General features: G+C 40.8%; 1 protein-coding gene across 6 annotated transcripts in view; it reads right to left on the bottom strand.

Annotated features, from left to right (window-relative positions):
- Positions 1-22,340, bottom strand: part of GPRIN2 (G protein regulated inducer of neurite outgrowth 2) — a 35,910-nt gene that overhangs the window by 5,919 nt on the left and 7,651 nt on the right. For 3 of the 6 annotated variants that reach the window (XM_061373751.1, XM_061373749.1, XM_061373750.1), the window contains one exon: positions 21,246-21,330. The exons of 1 other annotated variant lie outside the window; for it this stretch is intronic. The gene's annotated coding sequence lies outside the window, so the exon portion shown is untranslated. Of the gene's footprint in view, positions 1-8,811; positions 8,923-8,958; positions 9,356-21,245; positions 21,331-22,340 lie in introns of those variants that run through there. 2 more of the 6 variants (XM_061373748.1, XM_061373753.1) reach the window with 2 other exon arrangements.

Genomic DNA, 22,340 nt, shown 5'->3' with positions numbered 1-22,340 from the left:
AGCCCTCAACCCAGCCACAAGACATGGAACCTGCCTGATTTCACAGCTGTGCAATGCCATTGTGGTTGGTGAATCAGCTAATTAGGAACAGATGACCCATGTGAAACCTGGATACAATAAACACAGCTGACTCAGTTGGTACTTACGGGCCTGAAACAACTTATTTTCTCATGTTGGGGGGGGAGAAGACTACTTTGCTTAAACTTTGCTTTTAAAAAGTAAAGACCTAGTTTATAGGAAAGTAATTTGAGTATTTTATAAAAAAATAAAAATAAAAAATTAAAAATATTCAATTTTTTAAAAAATATTCAAATGGGTATTTTATTCAAAAATACCCATTGTAGATTTTGAGTTGATCTGAGAGGTTTTCATTTGGAAATCCAAAGGAAATCTACACCTGAATACATGAACAGGAAAGCATGAACTTTGAGGCAGATACCCTGCTACGAATATATAGAAAACTGTTAGTCAAGCAGAGAAAGGATTAGGATAGAAATGGAATTAACATCCACTATTTTTGGCTTAGCTTCAGATAGCTTATGAGGGGATCTAGGCTGCTTTCACTAATTCCACTGAACTACTTTAAAGCAACAAATGTGTATTTTGCTATGACTTATGATTAAAGTTGCGACCTATTTAATGCAGTAGTAAATTTAGTCTCAAAATATTAAATGTCGTGTGTTGTCAACTGAAAGACATTCACTGTTATTAATGATATTAATAACAGTGTTATTAATGATGATTCCAAAATTCTTCAGGATTTTTCTTTTCTATGCATGTACTTCCGATTACAATTTTGGCAACAAACACAAACGGATATCAAATGGAATAATTCCTTGCAATCATATCAATATACAGAGCAAGTTTTCATGTAATATAACAATACCACATGATATTTCAGTATGATCGCACTTAGCTCCTCCTTTATGTGTTTGATAGTGATTGCTTTCTTCCCTGCATAGCCAGGCTTCAAAAGAGTGGCATGATAAACATGACAGTCACAAAAGAACTGGTAGGTTTCATAATGAGGATAGTAATATGGGATATTAACATAAGACAATGTGTTAATAACAGAATATGTACAGCCAAGCTTGCATTTCCTCCAAGTAAAGAAAATACAAAATGCCATAAAAGTAACAAAGCTGCTGCATCCTTTATCCCAGGAAAGGACTTTTTAAGTACTAATTCAAGCAAAAATCTGCACCATAACATAGCAAGTCACACTACACCACATGTGCTCTTTTGTAAGCAGTCTGTACCTACAGTAACTAAACACATTGTGAATACCTAACACATTAAATGGTACAAATTAGTTGCAGAATTTGGGAAGAGACAAAGAGAAATTGCATTTAAAATTTAATACTATTTACTAGAAAAATACATGCAATGCCAGAGACTTACTTTTCTAAGTAAGTTTTACAGTTTATTTTTGCTTCATATAACCCGTGACGGTCAGCCCATAAGTCAACAAGACCTGTAACAGTGACTGCAGGCTATTTCACCCTTGTTCACTTTGCTGATCATACAATATAAAATGTTTTTTTTTTCTTCATATGTTTCATTTTATGCTTTCAAACCAGCATCTGGCTTCAAAATAAGCGATAAAAATCCGAGCCAGTTTCAGAGGTGAGAGCATTATTACGCACGTGTGAAATTTGGAAGTTAGGTGATTTGATCCATACCAAATTTTCAGATGATGACTGCTAATTTCAGGTACTGACCAGGACCCTTCATGGCGAGCATTAGCACTTTTTGAGAAGACATGCAGCATTAAGGGGTTTGCAAAGTCTTTGCCCAGAATTCACTCCTTCATTTGCATCATTCTGGACCCCTGTGCATCAGTACTTGGTAACCTGTGCAGTAATCAATCAGCTTCATAAGACATACACACAGTTTTGCCAATAGCACCAAACTGCACAACAAACTCATCCAGGTTTTATTCAAGAATAATGGGATTTTAATTAAGTTATTTAATTAATATATTAATAATATATAATTATTTATTACAAGTTTTACTTGAATAGAAAGCTACTATATGTGGGTTCTTAACTTTATTTAACAAATACATTATTATAAATGCAATGGTTATAAATTTGAACAGGCAAGAGCAGTTTCTGGTTAAAATGACAGAACTGTAATTACAACCCAAGGGGCAGCTGTCACTTACCATAAACACCGCTGACACCTGCCTGGGACACAAGATGGCACGCACAGAAATAAATGAATTGCTCCCTAAACAGCCAACTTATCTTGCGTACCAGAAGCAGTGCAGCATATTCACACTGTGCTCTCTTCGGGCCTGGCTTTTTAAGCAATGTGTCTTCCTTACTGGCAACTACAACTGAACTTCTAAAATAGATGTTTACTGTGGTAAAGTTACATAAAAAGGAATATCAGCTAATATGGCATTAATTTCTATTACAGCTCTACTCATTTTAAAGAGGCTCATATCACCATAAGTAAATAAATAAAATAGAATATGGTCAAACTTTGTTCCTGCTTACCCACACTGAGAATGACTGGTAACTTGCACGAAAAAAGAAAGATCTGTGTTGCACATAGACAAAGATGTGACATGTTAGTATTATGAGACCCTATGGCCTGTCCCTAACTACACTCCACTGAAAGAAATAGTCCACTAACAGTAATCACTAACATCTACTGTTGGGTGGGGGAGTCAAACCACTTGAAAGGCATTGGCAAAACAGGATTAGCCATGGTAAAAAGCTTAGAGATTCAAGTGTCTGGGATTAGGAGGGTTTTGGTGGTTTTAATTGTTGTTTTATTTTGGTGAGCTATAAGGGAAAGGAAAAAATAGAGGAGTTACAGTAGGGGAAAAGGTATCACTCATCGGGGAACATCAAGGAATTTCTCTAAATTCTGTAAAAACAACTATATCAATGTAACTAAATTAGTATGGAATCAGGTTGAGACCCCAGTTACTTAACCTTTAATCCATCATCTTCCTTTAGGCTTTCCATTTTGGAATAGCATTACAAATTGACTATGCCTTGGTTGAGTTCAATCTGCTAATGCCTTCTTGTAAATATTTTGGGTCATCTTGTATGTCCAAGCATCAGACAGACCTACAGGGCAGACTGATCTGGGCATCTACAAGCACCATCAGATGCACACAGCAGACAAGAGCCCGCTGTGTATGCAAATGAATGGAATTGATTTTCAGTTCCGCACCACTAGAAGCACTGGTGACAGTGGTGATTATCACTGGGATCATAATTCACCTGTAGGAAGAGAAGTACATTTGACAGGCCAGACAACATGAGAGAAGCTATGACACTCAGTGTGCAGCACAGCAAAAGTAGAGATCGTGTGTGGTTTATGTCCGTATAAACTAACTTGTCACAGATTTTCTTTCATTTCTGTTAATTATAACTTTGTCCATCGGGCTTTTCTAAAAGACTTTGTCTTTTCCCTATCCAAACCTAAGCATTCTGGACAGACATCTCTTTGCATTGATTGGCAACAAAATGAAAAACAGCAAGTCCCCTTTTTATTGAGCATTAATGAACCTCAGCTATCTCCTTACTGAGGACCCAAGCAGAGACCTCTTCCCCCAAATGCTGAAGTTACCACGGGTAGCCTGGTTACCAGTCACCTTACCAGGGGATAATATAATAGTAGCCATGTCAGAAAGTGAATTGATTCAAACATTTGCTGATACATTCACCTCAAGGCTAAATTATCCCAACAGTATAAAGAGTCATACAAAAAGGATGAGCATTCAGTTTTAAGAAACAGCAGGGGCAGACCACAGCTGTGTTAGAGCCTGAGACAGGAAAGAAGAGCTGGGAACTCTAAATTCTAAAATGAAAAAGGCTAAAATGAGAGTCCCAGAAGAGAAGAGCCTGAGAAGGATGAACCAAAGGAGATTATTTTAATGACAACTCTAATTGAATTCCCAGAAAGGAGAATTCACATGGGGCTGTAAATAAATAGTTGAGAAACCAGAGAAGGGTGGACTCTTATCACAAGAGAGGCATGTATTGGGATGTAAGTCCTGACACCACCGCATTATGCACTGTGCAACTACGTGTCCTCTTCAGCGCCTTTCTGTATTTAATCATCTGTCACAGAAATAACTTCAAAGCTCTCTTAGGATTTTGATCTTTTTTTAGAAGAAGACTGTAAGCAAAACATTACTCCCACTATGTCTCCATGTGCACAGACCTACCTCAGTGTACACACGGCCTGACAATATAACCAACAGAGCTAGAAGATGAGATACTGCACAGTCACATTTGATGCTCACTGCTAGTATTTGACATCTCACTTTAAAACTCATCTCTCCAGTCAGAAGACTGGTCATTTAATCAGCTGTTTTCAGCAGCTGGAGCAACACTGACCTAGAATCATGCTTACGGTGAATAGTGTGTGCCTGCGGAAGTGGTACATTAATATAATTGCCTTTCTGGTTTAAGCAGAGCAGAATTATGCAAAATGAAACTGTTAATTCAGCTGCCCGGTTTATGTCATCAAGAATTGCTGGCTACTGATATCCACTGGCAGCACAGAAGTCCTGTAAGAAAAACATTTCATAATTCTGTAGGAATTAGGCTTCAAAGCACAAAATTTCCAGTCACTTATATACATTTGGATTTATTTCAGAGAGCAAACCCTTTCCTCTTCAAAGCAGAGGATCAAATCCTATTCCATCACATGTACCAATATGGAGGGGACAGGATCAGTCCTGTACTGAAAAACTCATCCCTCTCAGAGCTCCCTTTCTGGGTGCACTTTTCAGTTCTGAACAGACTACTCTCAGAGCAAACCTATTGATGTGGAACTCCACAAAAACACATAGTCGTAGCTCACTCAGCAAGCCTCTACCCATCAGAGGCCAGAGCTTGCAAACATATGAATCACAGAACTTAAAAATCATACAGAAAACCAAAAGTCCGCTTAGGGCTCGCTTCCCATCTCACAGTGCGGGCGTACAGCTACATGTTAATGCAATCTTCACAAGAGACCGGCAGTTTGCACATCCAACAAACTCCACCCAAGCCAGCTAAGTGATTAAAATATCCATGTGTAAATTCGTGTGGTTTAGTGGAAAATATTCAAATCATTGTTTTCACTGTTTGCTTGAAAGCTTAATAACAAGAGTTAGAGAGAAGATATGAACTTAGCTTGGCTTAGCCTCCCTGCCCTATGGATATCCTAGCTTTAACTTCAGGATTCAGCACTGTAGTTAGTTACTTTTGAGTATGAGGGCAAGGAGATACTCCACCCCGACAAGTGAACGTGTATCTGACACCTCAAGCCCTGTCACACTGGCTGTGTTAGTCAATGGACAGTTAGCATGCATGCACTCTGTGCTGACTGGAAGGAGGTGACTGAAAGCAGAGCTGAGCCTCCGCCTGATGCACCCAGCCTCCTCCCAGAAAAACTCACTCCCTTAGGCTAAGCATTAACACCAACTGAGAGCAAAGCTTTATAACCAGTCACAGTGGCAGACAAAGCTAAAACAAGATGTATCATTTTCCTTGACAACATTTCAAGATGTACTTATCTACCCTGTTCAGACAGAAACACTGAACTTTCCAGCAGATTCTATGCAGGAAGAAATAATTTTAAAAGTCAATTAAAAACCCTATAAAATCCAGTTTTTAACAGTTAGGGTGGCTTTGTGCATTCATAAACTCTCCAATTTCTAAGTCAGGTTTGCTTAGTTTGAACTGAAAAGGAAGTTGAATCTTTCAATGCAGCTCAGATGAACTGCGTTCTGTCACTGTTACGCACTGTTGACAACAGTAAAGCTCTGTAGTCAAATGAAGGTCTTATCTTCATTTGCACACTCAGGTGTGCCCTGGCTTAAGCTTAATTAGCAAATATTCTGCAGATGGAGAAATACTCCTGCTCCTTTCTCTATTTTGTACTGAATCCACACTGCACAAGAGTTAAGCCATCATTGTGGGAGACATACTACTTTAAAGATGCACACAGGAACAGGCCAGTTGAAAGGTGATCTTTCTTATGATGGTTCTCTGGTGCAGAATGATGCTTGGATGTAATTTGTATGATTAATGCTTATACTGAACACCAGGCTAGTGAAGACCTGACTGATATCAACTTAATTTAGTTAGATTGTTCCTATTCCCATGTTTTTAGTATATATATCTATGCGGCCCCAAAGTGACTTTTTTTGTGGTTCCTTTTGCTAAAGATAATTTCTCTAGAGTGGAACTTTATTCGAAGAACTTCTATCGCTTTTGTAAAGGAAACAGACCACCTTCTTCCCTACCGTCCACTAATCAGAGAACACTCCTGAAGGACAGTTCTTAAAGTACATATAAACAATCAGCCCTATAGCTTTAGATTCATTCAGTAGTTAAAATGCAGACATAAGAAGTATCACATCAAATGATGTTAACTAGAGAATGGCTCATTTAATATGTCTCACTGCACTGCCTTCTCGTTGGATCCCTTGTGCAAATATTCCCGGCCACTGTTCTCCAACACTTATTTTCATTCCCCCTTTTTGCTTTCACAGAAAAGGTATCTCTCTCACCACTGAAATAGCCCCTGCCCTCCCCCAAGCAAAAAAATGACTTTTAAGAGCTTGGATGATTCAGACCTCCCAGAATTTAATAGCCCAAAGAGAAGAGTTTTCACATACAACACTGTACATGCATACAGCTTTACAGTTTACGCCAGCTAAAAAAAATCATTACTGTATAACCAAACTGCAAGAATTAAGGAAACACCAGTGCCCATGAACCCTACAGTGCTGCTCCCAGTCACTTAGACCAGAAGGGTTTGGGACCACAAGCAATGAAATGTCACATACATCTGCCGAAGATACAAACTTCGGTTTCTTTTAGGAAAAGAGAATTGCCCGATGACTTGAGGGTCACTTGTAACACTATAGCTATAGCGTATGGTAACAACAAAAGCTCTATTTTTTCTGATTCACTGAAAAAAAATACTTACAGAACAAAGAAAATTAATAAAGACCATTAGCAACTCTCTGTCTAGTTCTTGAGCCTCTGAAAGCATCTTTCCTAGGCTGTATTCTCCTGCAAATTGTTTAACAGCCTGCAATATTCAAATACAAGGGACCAATCAAGTATACTCCATCCTCATTTTAAAACAGTAACTATAGGAGAAAGGAATGGAGAATTCAGCCTCTTCGCTACCCAGAGAGTTGCTGAAGAAGGAAGAGGATTTTGCAGCACTAAACAGCTTCAGACAGGTATAAAGTTACCTCACTGGTACAGCAAATACCTCTGCTCATCTGGAGTGTTTTAAAGCTACCAAGATACTCTTTGTCATTGCCCTTAAAAACTTCAGAAGTATAATGGTCATCGATAACAATTTGTGCCTGTTCCACCCTCCCTAATACAGTCATATTTTGCAATTGTATTTTGAATATGAATAGCTTACTATGGAAGGAAAAATGTGGATTTGGTATGGTTATCTAATGGGGAATTATCACATCTGGTATTATAAACCAGCTCAGATATCACAAAGCTATGTGCAGTTTATTGCCTTTCCTGTCTATGCAGCCCTAGTTAATTGTCAGTTAAACTAAACTGCAATTGCAGCTCTCTCTGGAGTACAGTTAAGATGTCTGGATGGTAAAAATCAACAAAATCCCGTAAGCAGAGAATAGTGTTCTACAGAGTAACTGAGCCATGATATGAAAACATGAAGTCCTCATCTAATCCACCCTCACAAACAAAACCTTCCCTAAACCTAATTCTTTTACACAAAGACTCCATGCAGAGGTCTCTCTACTCGGATCATACTGCAGTCTAGGTCCTGCAAACATTCAGACAAATGCTTAACCTTAAACATGCAAATAACTATTTGCAAGGTTTAATCAATGTTTTTGTATCAAATGATTACTTTGAAGCATGAGTCACTGGAAAAGAGGCAGATTTTGATTTTTATCTGGTCCATCTTATTTGTGCACAAAATCAACAACTTACAAAATATATTCACCCAATGGCTATCTTTCCAGTCACCTTTCATGCTTGGGATGCTCTAAACAGAAATAATTGCTTGCTCTCCCCCTCCTTTTTAAGCCTCTTCCCCTAAAATCTAGGAGTGCAACAGCACAAATTCTTACTTTTGATCATAGGAGGTTATAAGCTCCAATATATGCACAAAACACTCTTCCACTATGGTTTCTGATTTAAAACGTTTATTCTAATGACAATAAAAAGCCAAACCAAATCAAATATTAGATTTTGCAAAAGACGTGTTTTTGTTCAAGAGAGAATTTTATCAGTCACTCTAAATAGTGGTTGATCATGTATCTAGGAAAGAAGAGTGTAAAACTAAGCTGATAGCAGAGGGCACTGAAATATTCCTAATTTTTCTCTAGTGTTGGATATTAACTTCTTAGGAATTTAAAAAACATGGTACACGTGGTATTAAAAACAAGGAAACCCATTCTCTGGCAGGTAAGTACTGAAAGGTAACAGTTTGAAGCTATACAATTTACTCTCCTTTTTTGTTTTCAATACCAAAAATCCAACATACACACAAAAGGTAATTAAAAAGCATCTTCATAAGCTTGCATGTGTGCAGATAAATAAAGACAAATGGGATTATGGGGGTTTTTCTCCTCCAGAGAAACAATGACAAATATATTCTAGAAACACTTGCTGAAAGACAAATACACATTTAAGTGAAAGACACCAGCATAAACCCACCACCTTCTGCAGAACTAAATTCAATTAAAGCTCACAGCCATAGTTCCTATCATTTACTAAAAAAGAAAACTACAATTTCCTGGGCTTTTCAGCCCAGCTATCAACCCCCTGCTGCCAACACAGCACTTACAGAAGCCTGGGTCTGTCTCTGTGCAGCTCCTCTCTCTTTCCCTCATCTGCTTTGTTACTCTCAAAGACCTGCTGGCAAAATGGAGAGGACTCGGTGTCCTTACAGGAGAGAAGAGAACGGGCAATACATGCCTTCCGTGGTCCTTACCTTCCCCCTACTCAGAGGCTGCACATCCAGCTTCCCTGTCCAAGCTACTTGGAGGGTATTTAAAATAGATGCTCAGAAATCTGAGGAGAATGAAAGCCAAAAGAATTCAGATTTCCTCTGGAGACTGGGCTTCCTGATCCGCCTGATGCTGTTGACACCAAGGTGAGCATATGATTACGGGGAAGGAGGAGGGATTGTTAGAAAGCATCGAAGGCAGGAAACTGGGAGATGGGTCTTTCTCTGCCTAGACGTGATGCCCCTTCCTGCCTCCTGCCTTGGCTGGAAAGGAAATAAAATGGAGCCTAGGAGGGAGGGAGAGAGATAATCCTGTGGCTTCATCTAATTAGAGAAACTGGGCCTGTGCAGCGCTGGCAATGCCGCCAGGGAGGGAGAGGGAGGGGAGGCAAAGAGGGGCAGGAAGGGGAGGAGCACAGGGGGAGGAATAGAAATTATAAGGGAAAAGGGAAAATTACAAAAGGCATACAAAGGAACTGATGCCTGGGCCAAACCACCCATTTCTCTAATTTCATGTAAAGGTGAAATCAGTAGGAAATACCCATTGCTTCTGGCAATCTGGAGTAATCAGGAAAAATAAACAAACAATAACACCTCCCCTCCCACCTCCAAAACCAAACCAAACCAAAGCGGAATGCATCAATCGTATAGGCATGGACTGGGAACAAGGACATCCCAAAGGACTGAAAAGAGTGGGACTGTTCTAAGCAGGGAGCAATGAAATAAACCCCAGTACACTACAGATAGCTGTCTAGTGTGTCATGGACAGGACACAGTTCAGAACAAATTTTCTCTTGGCAAGTCATTTTCCAGAACCTGTTTCTGCTTACTGAAACACATCTTAGTTGAACCAAAGTGACATTAAATACATACCAGCACACACACTGGTGTCTGCAGCTGTGGCCTTGATTGCCCTCCCATGGGTCTTACACCCTGGCCACAGCCCCACAGTCATTCCCACCCTCCTAAAACCTGGCACAGGCACTCCTGGGTGCACGGCCCCCCACCTAAGCGTGGCCACCTGCACCACTGTGCTACTGTGCCCCATGGGGGATCCTCAATGTGCAGGAGGCTGCAGCCAGTCTGGCCCTCACTGCACACAAGTGTGAGGGCAGATCCATGCCCTTGCCCTCAGCTTGACATGGGAGCTCACCCGAGGTGCACTGGCAGGGTCTCGAGGGTGCTATTGTTGAGCATCCAGGTCCCTTTAAGCCACCTTGGGACCTACGGTGTATTGGGGACATTAAGGGCAGATGTGGCCAATGGAATCTTGTCCCCATTCATGGTGGCCCATTTCCATAAGAAATCCCCCCTTTTGCTCACCTTCATCACCTACTACACTAAGTCCTTTCCCAAGTACCACTTCTTGCCTCTGCATTTTGAGCTGCTTTTATGTCTGTTTGGCCTATTCCCCTCAATTTAAAGCTTCACACAAGGCAGGCTGGTTGGATCGCTGATGGGGCAAGCAGAAGGATGCTAAAGCATCAGAAATAGACACCTTCAAGTCCTCTTTCTTTCTGTTCAGGAAAGAATTAATTTTTTTCCAAATAAAACACTTAGAACACATTCTCACTTTGTTCCTAAGTCTTCCCTCCTACCCTCCCATCACACCTAGGTCAGCTGGGAGATGGAGACCAAAACCCCCTTCCTGATGCTTTTAGAGACACAATATTGTTCCCCAAGTCTTCAAAATGGGCCACAAACCCAGTTATTTTCTATGTGCTTTCAGTCTTTGCTCCTAAGAGGAGCATCCCGGCACACTCACTGAGCAATTACTCCCTCAGGCTACAGGTTGAGAAGCATTTCAGGGGTTAACAACTATGCATGCATCAGCAGCATCTTTCCAGCTGCTTTATGTTCATTATAGCAATGAAGCAGAGCAGGGACTTGAAATCAGCTGCTTGTGCTGACCTTGTGCATCCTTCCTGCAAGGCCAGAAACAGAAGTTACTTGAACTATCCCTTCCAGAGCATTCTTATCAGCATTTCTGGTGGTCCAGGATCATATCCAAATGACTCAAACAATGAAAGGACAAGTGGAAATGGGTACAAATTGGAGCACAAGAGGTTCCACTTAAACCTGAGAAGAAACTTCTTCTCAGTGAGGGTGACAGAACACTGGAACAGGCTGCCCTGGGAGGTTGTGGAATCTCCTTCTTTGGAGACATTCAAGACCCGCCTGGACACGTTCCTGTGTAACCTTATCTAGGTTCCTGCTCCGGCAGGGGGATTGGACTAGATGATCTTTTGAGGTCCCTTCCAATCTCTAACATACTGTGATACTGTGACTCTCAGCACAGTGGTATAGGACTACAATGGTGCTGCAGGGAAAGGACAACTCACAGCATTTTGCCTCCGTTCTTGTTCCAGCAAAAGACCTTTGGCTGTTGTGCTGAGACACAGCCCTGGCACTCGTAGCTATTACAGCATTGTTCTATGGGTGCCAGTGGCCACTCATGTGACAACTCAGTGTACAACTCTTCCAGTCAAATGCATCTTCCAAGTTTGTCCCAGTTTGCCCAAAGAACATACAATAGATACAATGTAAGGATAATATTGCATTTCTCTTTTTCTTTAAACCCTCTACAGGAGGAAGTTCCATAGCTCTCTTGTTCTGGATTTGGTATGTCCAACAAGGTTAACTATTTTCACTAAAAGCATCAAAATGTGCTTACATACCATCCCTGGAAGTGTTCAAAAAACATGTAGATGTCCTCAGTGACATGGTTTAGTGGTGGACTTGGCAGTCCTGAGGTAACGGTTGGACTCATCTGAGCATCCATAACAATGATTGCCATACAGCTTTTTCATTTTACATTTAATGAGAAAAAGGTAAAGATGTCTCAAATCCAAATATGAAGAATTTATCGTGTCTTTAACAAAGTTGACAGTTAAAGGAAACTGAAAAGTCAATAGCCTACAGATACATTAGGCTAAATCCAGACAATGTTGATGAATTTCTGTTGGGAAGAAGGGACACACTGTTTTTCAATGGCATTTTTGCAGAACAGTTCTGACACTGTTACTCAGCCTGACTAGCATTTGTGTTTCCCATGAACTCCACCCAGGGTTTAAACATGTGAGAATGTGTTTAGTTTAAGGAAATTATAGTCCTATGTCCAGCCATGGAAACAAGATTTCAAAATGGCTATTTACTGGTTTGGGTGCTTGAAGATCAGAAGCAAGCAAGCAAGCCACCAGCCCCATGACTTTGAGTCACATCATGTGAGAAAGGGCAGTTGGCTCCGCTTGCCTGCCAAGGGGCATCGCTGCACAGAGCTGCCAGACCCACAGGCCAGTTTTTGTCACCACAGCCTCCATCCAGGCAACCAGGGCTTCCACATTCGAAAGAGAGAAACCCAGTCATAGCCCAGACACTCTTTGTCAAATCTAAAATTCACTGACCACATGTTGACCAGCTACCCCACTTCAGAAGAGGGTACAGGGTGGGAAAACCATCCTGATCTCTTGGTTCCTCCCTGTGAGACCTAAAAACTTGTACTGAAGCCCTCCTCTCACCCCTTCCCATTTATAACCCTTTTCTTAGACTGCCTGAACTGCTGTCATTCACAGTAACATTTTCATGCCAGGTGAGGGGATTTGGACCTGCCCAGACTGTGCTTGCTGAACTCCTCCATCAGCCATAAACCTCACAAGCTCTTGCAGGAGGCAGGTTCAAGTGCCCCCAGTGAGAATGTGCTCTGCTGCGAGTGCACATTTCTCTCTGAGCTGACTCAATAAAACGCTGCTTGCAATTAGTTCATACGTCTCTCTCTGGGGGCTCTGTATGCAAACCCTGGAAGGCTGATATTTGCTGTCTGTTGATTCAAAGCCACTTAAGGCAGTGAAACTGCACCTGCAACCAGGCCGATTTTAACTTAATGCATTTCTAGAATAGGTTCTAGTCTACCACAATAATGTAGCCCTCCAGGAACAATATGCTGTCTCCTGGGTAACACTGCTCACTTGCCTGAATGATATCTGCCATAGTAAATTTGGATCAGGTCTTGGATATCACCACTGTAAAGGACTTTTGAGTGTTTCTGAAGAGTAACAGCACTTTAGTGCAGTCTGAGAGAGCCTGTAAGATACCGCTAATGCACCACAGCCAAACTTCTACTACTATAACAAGTCAGAAGCTCTCTACCCTAGACACAGCTAGCTCCTTATTGAAATTGGCATCCTGTATGCAGTGGCAGATTTGCAGTTTTTGCTTATGCTCAGATACCCAAAATAATTCCAGCCAGTCCAATACAGGAGCTAGTTTTCACACATGCTTCAGGCAAGTCAAATGCACCCAAGATTGTTTGAAAACATAAGACTGACCGTTATCTTCCATTTCACATAAAAATCATAGAATGGTTTGGGTAGGAAAGGACCTTAAGGTCATCTGGTTTCAAACCCCCTGCCATGGGCAGGGACACCTCACACTAAACCATGTCACCTAAGAGCCCATCCAACCTGGCCTTGAACACGGCCAGGGATGGAGCATTTACTACTTTTTTGGGCAACCCATTCCAGTGCCTCACCACCCTAACAGTAAAGAACTGCTTCCTTATTTCCAACCCAAACTTCCCCTGTTCACTACCATCTTTCCTGCCTTTTGATATATACAGATATCTGTTGGGACCGGTCTTGTTTAACATCTTCGTCGCTGACATGGACAGTGGGATTGAGTGCGCCCTCAGCAAGTTTGTCGATGACACCAAGCTGTGTGGTTCGGTTGATACGCTGGAGGGAAGGAATGCCATCCAGAGGGACCTTGACACACTTGTGAGGTGGGCTGATGCCAACCTCATGAAGTTTAACCATGCCAAGTGCAAGGTCCTACACCTGGGTCAGAGCAATCCCAGGCACAGCTACAGGCTGGGCAGAGAAGAGATTCAGAGCAGCCCTGCGGAGAAGGACTTGAGGGTGCTGGTCAATGAGAAAATGAACATGAGCCAGCTTCAGTGTGCGCTTGCAGCCCAGAAAGCCAACCGTATCCTGGGCTGCATCAAAAGGAGCGTGACCAGCAGGTCGAAGGAGGTGATCCTGCCCCTTTATTCTGCTCTCGTGGGACCTCACCTGGAGTACTGTGTACAGTTCTGGTGTCCTCAACATAAAAAGGATGTGGATCTGTTGGAACAAGTCCAGAGGAGGGCCACAAGAATGATCAGGGGACTGGAGCACCTCCCATATGAAGATAGGCTGAGAAAGCTGGGGCTGTTCAGCCTGGAGAAGAGAAGGCTGCATGGAGACCTCATAGCAGCCTTCCAGTATCTGAAGGGGGCCTATAGGGATGCTGGGGATGGACTCTTCATTAGGGACTGTAATGATAGGACAAGGGGTAATGGGTTCAAACTTAAACAGGGAAGTTTAGATTGGATATAAGGAAAAATTCTTTACTGTAAGGGTGGTGAGGCACTGGAATAGGTTGTCCAAGGAAGTTGTGAATGCTCCATCCCTGGCAGTGTTCAAGGCCAGGCTGGACGAGACCTTGGGTGAGATGGTTTAGTGAGAGGTGTCCCTGCCCATGGCAGGGCGGTTGGAACTAGATGATCTTAAGGTCCTTTCCGACCCTAACTATTCTATGATTCTATGATCATTCCCTTAGTTTATGGGCCATCCCTCTAAAATGTCCTTTGAACTCATTTGTTTATAAACACTGTGTAGAGGGGGTTTATATATAGCAAGTGGCACGACAACTTCTGCTTCTTCTGCCCGGAAGAAGATAACTGCTGGTTAGACAGCCGAATTGTAGCAAGTACAGTCTATGAATAAGCCTCTATTCTGCAACGTTGTTTTTCTGTGGAAAGGAAGATGATTTGTTTGGGTTCATCTCATCTGTTCGTTTCACAAAGTTGTTATGAAATCTGCCAGGTCATCTACATTCACCTTTCCTGGGAATGCGGCCGTAACACTACTGACATGACTTTTTTCAAGACGCAACATAGATGTAGTACTCTTCTTTGTGGGATTAATCTTTTTGAAAGCTGTCAGGCTTCTTAGTACTGTGAAAGCCGGTGGTTTGGAGCTGTGTCATCTCCCTTCTTTTTCATCTTGGATTTAAGAGCAGCTTTCTCAACAAAGCAGGCCAGATCTTTTGCCTTTATTTTGCTGTGGCAGCTTGCAAGGCAGCATGCTGACATGAGCTATCTCATGTATTTCAAAGACTTAGCAAATCTCTACACAGCACTATTTTTTTTTTGTCCTATTCATTTGATAACCAAACAACAGCTGATTATGAAGAAGGCAAACAAGATCCCTCTTATGAGCATTTTTTGTTATAAACCAAAGATTTCATGACATGAAACCTTAAATCTCATCTTAAATCAAGGAACTATCACATGGGCACTCTGCTCTCACTTCTCCTTTCCCAGATCTCATTTCCTCCCATGCACAATCACCAGAATGTCTACCCTACTGTTCTCTACTGTTGCTCAATACCCAGCAGCAAAAAACAATAATTGCACTAAAAAAACTCACCCCAAAACAACCTTTCAAGCCAGTTTTGGGGTAGCGTTAAGCTGCCTTTCATGGAATAAGGGCTTTGGCCCTTTAATCACATGTTTAGCTTCGCTCTGCATTTCATTGCTAGTGTTCCATTACTCTCAACTGGAAAGGATGCAAGACGGCAGGGCTCCCAGAAAACACACAAAAAACCCCAACAAAAAAAACCCCAACAAAACCAAATAAACCAAACCCAGTACCAACTGTTACACTTCAGGAAGTCTCCAGTAATTCCGTCCTACGTGACTTACCCACCAAGACACTCTCCCAAATTTGGATCTGAACTCTTTTCAAAAATACATTCATGTATATACTAAACCTCCTTAGTTTATGCTTGCAAATACCATGATTCAAAGAAGTGATTTGGTCTATAGATAAGAAATGGAAACAAAAGTAGTGGAGTCTTCACTGGACCATAGCTGGGGCCTAGGTTAGAGTGCTACAAACAAAGCCTGCTGTAGAGCCAGCACCACCTAATGGGAGTCAAGCAGCTAAACAAAGACTTAAATTTTGTGCTGCCTCAATTCAAGGGTATAAAATGAGGAAATGTTATCAGCGAGAAGTTGGGAGAAGAACAAGGAAAACACTGTACAAGAGGAAAATACTGCAGCCTGATTTCTGACCCTGATGCACTTCCAAAAAGCACAGCTCTGCAGTTCTAATAAGGTTTTGTTTTGCCGTATGACCTGGAAAATTCCCAAGCAATTTAGATCACAAACATCATAATGTAATTGCCCACTGGCCTCATGGGCCTGTGGGCTTGACTCCAGCACACACAACATTCCTAATCCAGCCTCCCTTTCCCTGGACAAATGCTTCGGCAGTATACCCATTCCCATTTCTGCCCCATGCAGCAGGAGACTGCCTACACTGAACTCTCTGAGTCCTCTTAGATGAGCTGGGAGCTCATCCAGGATATGCTGGGCAGAGAGTATGGTGGAAGAAAGAGAGACAAAGTTCAGAGGCTTGAGAAAAGTTGGGAGAATTTGCAGAGGATTTGGATTTAGTCCCTGTGGCTGACTATATCGGACCACTCTCATAAGAGGGATAACCCTTGGTTAAATGAAACAGAGACAAAATTATTATGCAACTAATATACCAGGGTAACATTCCTAATTAGACACAAGCTGAGAGCAGGAGCACTACACATTAAATAAGGCTCGCACAAATAAGACCAGAAAAGTAGTACACAGATTTCAGAGCAGCCCCACTGCAAAGGAATAATGCTATTTCAAGTGTATCCACTGCCAGGGGCAGTCCAGTGAGATGGACTGTAAGCCCCAGGCTAGCTCTGCCTGCAATAATCTGCAGGGTTGACTCTGTGACAGATTGAAATGCACTAACAGTGTTTATGCAACTAAATCTTGTTCTAATCTATTAGTTTATATAACCTTTGCTCATGGACATCCTGACTCATAGGTCTCAGGAATCTAAAGAAAATCCCCTTTTTTAACTCTCTCCCATCCTTAAAGACCTGGTTGCCAAATAAACAAATAGATTGTCAGAGGTCTCATTCATACTCTTTAAAGAAAAATCACATTGGTAGGCAAAAAAAAAAAAAAGTATCAACTAAAGCCCTAAAATCCAGTTTTCTGCACATACAACCGAAGTTACATGATCAGATAGCTAATAGTGGGCAGGTGTCCTTCAGGTTAGCATTTCCAACCACAGAATGCATCATTTGAGCCCCAGGCTGGGAAAAGGACAGAAATTGTTTAGCTAGTTCCTAGGATAAAAACATTGCTTTCTAGCATTCAGACACTACCTTCCTGAGTAAAGCAAGGCAACACAACGTCTGAGGGAGTTACACTGATGTTTCTTAGATCAAAATATTTACTTTCATCCTTGTCACGTTTCTTGCATTTCCTAGAGCATTTTCACACATATTTTAAGTGAGGAGCTAGCAGGAACAGGGTACAGCATTCTTCCTGCAGCAGTCTTAGTTCTAGTGATTACTACATGCAGCATGTCCACATCAGCTTATTTTGGCCCTTCCTGGCTAGGCTTTAACCTAAATTTCTGAGAAGATTTGAATTAAGATGAACCTTCTTGGGGTTTTGGGGACTCTGGGGGTTTGTTTCATTTATTCTCCTGCCAACTGAATAGTTCACATAGCTGTTGCCCATGTAACACTTGTTATCTACCCTATACCTGGTTTAATTTCCAACCTGTGGTATTGAGGATTCATGCACAGGCCAAAGCTGATCAGTATCACTTGGAATTAATGTACTTGGAGCCAAATCCCATTGTATTATGTGTATTCAGGAGAAGTCATTATGCAGTTCTGATGCACACTGTTACTGTCAGTACTAGACAGATATTCTATAAATGGATCAGACGTTCCTTATTAGCCATTTCAAAAGCAGCAGAAGAACAGGCACAGTGCCTGTTTCTGCTAAGTCCTTTTACACATTAGGATGGTCTCCTAGTGGATTCTGTGATCATATTGAACAGTTTACTCTGGCAGAGCCAGAAGCTGGGCCTAGATAACACCAGTCATGTTTTAGCTTTGTCCGGTATGGTAATTCACAAAGGAAAGCCCCCAGAGGGAGCCCAAGGATGGCACCTGCCCTGCCATCTGCTGGCTGCTTTGAAAAGAGAAAGGGATCACTTAGGGAGATGAAATAGGACTTAATTATATGAAAAGTTTATTGATTTTCCCCACACTCAGGATTCAAATTTCTTTTCTTACATCCTTGACCCTCATGATCTCAACTACATTCTTTCTCAAAACTACAAAAACCTACAAAAACATATGGGATGGCATCTGTAAACCTGTTGTTGCTACAGATGGAGCAGTTTTAGGTGTATGTGCCTACAAAAACAACCATAGGTTAAAGCAAACTCATCTTCAGCTTTTAGTATCACATTCTGTTTGTATATGCTTCCAAAAACAAACAAAATTTTGCTCTCAGAAGTTTGCATCCCTTATGGGCTACAGATTTAGGGCTATATTACATACAGGGTAATATATAAAATTTTGCTCTTTCCTGCACTTCATTCAAATCTTCAGATGCATTTCTGTCTACAGACTCATCTGCCTACTCAGCAATCCCTTCACGTTTGTCTTATAGTACTCATACCTTACTTAACATTGTGTATGGATTAAATACATTATCTGTTTCAGAGGGAGGGAAAGTTAGGAAATACTGCCTAAAAGAAAAACTAGTCCTGCCTTAGAGCAACATTTGTTTTCCATGGCTACAGCTGTGCAAACAGCTCATTTTGCATGTGTACATAAGTAATCTTGCAAGGCCTTGGCAAACTGACAGTTTAGATTACCATTGCCAAGGCTAGGTGATGCGCAAAGCCAGAACAAAAAGTCAGCTATTGCTCCTAAAACACTTTAAAGCCATGAAGGCCAGAGCTTCACAAGTAATTTTCTCTGCAAGAATCTCTACAGTCCTTATGCAAATCATCGTAAATGCCGAGCTTATTAATAAAAGTCATTTGAGAGGAACATTTTGTGCTGTTTTTTCTTGAAGCAGCACCAGCAGCTTTCTTAATGCAATTTACGTTAGCAAAAAACCCCATGAGAACATTTTCCTGTTAAAACAGACTTGGTATTTCTGAAATTCCTATTGTAAAACACAGAAAGAAAAAGACAACTGAAAGAAATAAAAGCTCACATCCTCTGCATTCTGTTTCATAAAGAAAAATGAAAAAGTCACTTTTAAGAGAACGCAGCTTACTGGGTCGATTCTCAACAAAGCCCAACTTTGGACAGGAGGTGGTGCTGTAGCTCGCATAAATTTTGTTATCCAGTAACACCAACAGTCACAGTGTACTAAAAGCAAAAGGAAAAAACCAAACATTTTGAGCTCTGTAGAAATGCTGATATGCAGATTACCTATGTATACTTTCATAGCAGTAGATATACTATAACAGTGTTGAAAAGATTTGTAAGAAGGCCCTAAAAGAGAAAGCAAATGCATCACATGTTCAAGTCTGTCAGGGACTTCCAATACCCAGCAAAATATGAGTACCAAAACATGGAGATAGGAATCCATCTTTCACAGCATGCTCTGTGCAAGCTGTCGCAGTTTGCTGTGTGCTCAGTGCTCCATTGACCAGTTCTGTGCCAGAAGGAAACTGATGGGACAGATACCCACAGGTGGAAGGTTTGCACAGGTCCAGAAAGCATTCTGCCTATCTTTCCTTGAGGAGTATCACAGACACAAACAGTGTCAGGGGTTTTACTGGCCTAAAATGAAAGTAGGAAACCAAACCCCTTATCTAGGTTAAAGTTATCTTCCCCCCTTTTCCTTTTTTTTTTTTTTTTTGCTGTTTTTCTCCCTAGGCCCTTTGAAGAGGCACCAAACATGGCTGCTTTTGAAGGTTTTTTTCCTGTTGTCCACGTTGGCTCTGTCTCTATTCCATTTCATACCTGTAATTTTGGCAGGAGAATTGTTCTGGATTGTAGCCCTAGGCACTCAGAGTTAGAGTGGTTAAGGGCAGCTATCATCAACAGTAAAGCTGGGAGAAAACAGTTCTGGCAGACTCATTCCTTTCTGGATGCACTTCCTCTCCCATTCCCATCTCTTCTTTTGAAAGGAAACTAACAAATGACACCCAAAATGAACCCCAAGGATATTTCATGACAGAGTAGATCTTTGTTTCACATTTTCTTTTCTGAAACAGTCAATTTTCCATAACTTGCTCAAGCTAAGAGCTGTATGTTAGTCCAAGGCCAACAGTAGATTGTGGGAGAAATTCTTATCTCAGTTACACAAGTGTGACTCTGGAGGAATTCCAGCTATTATACAATCTTTAAAATAAGGATAACAATAACTATTATTTCAAAAAGTTTTTGTGATGGTTAACTACCAGTAATTAATGCTGGTCCAGAAATCAGAGGCATGGGAATGAAAGGCTTTATAGAAATTCTAAGAACTCATTATTTCTGCCACTCACAGTCATACTTCTTAATGTAATCTATTTGTTGTAGTTAGGGTGCCCGTCAGTGCTTCCTGCAAACCCTAATCTGTTATGTCTCTGACAGATTCACCAGCCTCAATAAAACTGGCCACGTTTTAGTTGGGGAAAAAAAGAATTTACCTCTTTTAAAATGCCATTCTAGCTGAAGGTGCTGCCAGTGTGAAAGTCAGAATTCACAAATACAAGGAAGTGAGTACGAAGGCAGAAGAACTTGAATACATTTCACTTAAAATACCTGAATTTAAAGATCATTCTAGGGCTGCTTAAAACAAAATAATTGCAAAATCCTTTGATAAAAGGAGATCCATTGTATCTTTAACATTATTAATAAATTACAGTAAGTCTTTAGAGGAAAACTGTCAACTGAATAATACTAAGATTACTTAAGGATCTACTGATGCTTATAATTCTACAGCTGTATCTTAAGTATTTCTCTATGCTCTGTCATGGGGTGCTCCTAAAAAGCATTACTAAATTACTGATTACTAAACAGCATTAAGTAATTACATGCTTTCAACTTGATTGTGAAATGTTTCCTTGGCACTATTTATATCATTCTGTTTACAAAGATATCCAACTTAAAAAATACATACATTAAATTTCACCCATGCTAGTGGAAATCATGAGAATATCATGATAAATGATGAAACATGTTACTTTACTTGGTGTCTCACAAGCAATGTGACAGCACTGTTTTTAGATTAACTGCTTTGTGACAGAATATTCTTTATCTTGAGTGTTCTGACTTTTAAATAAATTCATTAAGAGACTATAATCCATTTCAAACTGTTTCTGTTTTTCAGAGATTTTAAAAGCAACATTACAGCATATTTTCAGGCTTACCTTTTCTACACATCTCTTCCAGAGACCACATCTGCCTTTTCAGCATCAGTTTCAGCTTTGCCAAAGCAAGAAGAAAGCCTCCCACCTGAGCAGCCATAAAAATGGTATCAACATTTCAGCATTCAAAATGAGATAACTACCACAAAAGCAAGGAAATGGCCTATAAGCAAAGAGGTGTCAGACATATACAGTAGAAACTATACTATTCTGTATCTCCCCGGATGATCAGCTATGCAATTTCACCAGAACGTATGTTTTCCAAAACATGATAGGAATGTGCCACCAGAATTATAAAAACAGAACACTGAGAAAAGCATCATTAAGAAATATGCATTACTGTTCGGAGCCCAGCTCTTTACTTTCATACTACAAAAATCATTGTGGTGAGAATCACAATGGTGATTCAAAGAATCACAATGGTGAATCAAAGTGATGAGAATGCAGCATCCTTTAGCCTGTATTCTAAACTAGGATATCTTGGTGATTATCTTGAAGCATAGTAAATATAATTTTGTAGTTACAAGGGAATTTTTATGTGGTCTTTTAAAGGCCAAGGTTTTACTGTAAGAAGCAAGACCTGGATATATGCACACTAAAAACATGTTAATGTTACAAAAAAATTAACCAGAAACTTCAAATACTTATAGTACAATATCTAGGTCCACAAAACATTAAACTCCCAGCTTGCTCTCAGCTGAGAATTTACTAAATCCAGAGATTTAAGCTAGAAAGGAGGTTAGTAATCAGAAACAAAGGAGGGTAAAATTGAGTTCCTCACATCGTGTATTTTAATTTCCAACTGGTGCAAGAACTCAGCACAGAAAGACTAAAGAGCAGAAAGTTTGTGGATGCAGCACAGAATCAAAATTAAAGCTCCCTGCTTAGCAGCTTTGTCATTAATTCCTTTCATCCTTGGAGAGGGTGAAATCTGCTCCTCCAAGCTCAGCCCATCTCATCTACCAACACACTGAAACGAGAGCTGGATCAGCAGGTGGTTAGTGCTTCCCAGAGGTAAGTGCTTCACACCTCTCTACACACACAGTGCAGCTTGTATGGGAGAGGGTGCATCTGACTAGGATCATTTAAACTGTTCAG

The sequence above is a fragment of the Neopsephotus bourkii genome, unplaced genomic scaffold (assembly GCF_033783945.1).
Source record: "Neopsephotus bourkii isolate Nb327-2 ecotype Australia unplaced genomic scaffold, CSIRO-AGI_Nbou_v1 NB_1634, whole genome shotgun sequence".
NCBI classification, from domain to species: domain Eukaryota; kingdom Metazoa; phylum Chordata; class Aves; order Psittaciformes; family Psittacidae; genus Neopsephotus; species Neopsephotus bourkii.
This window is presented reverse-complemented; position numbering and strand designations above follow the sequence as displayed.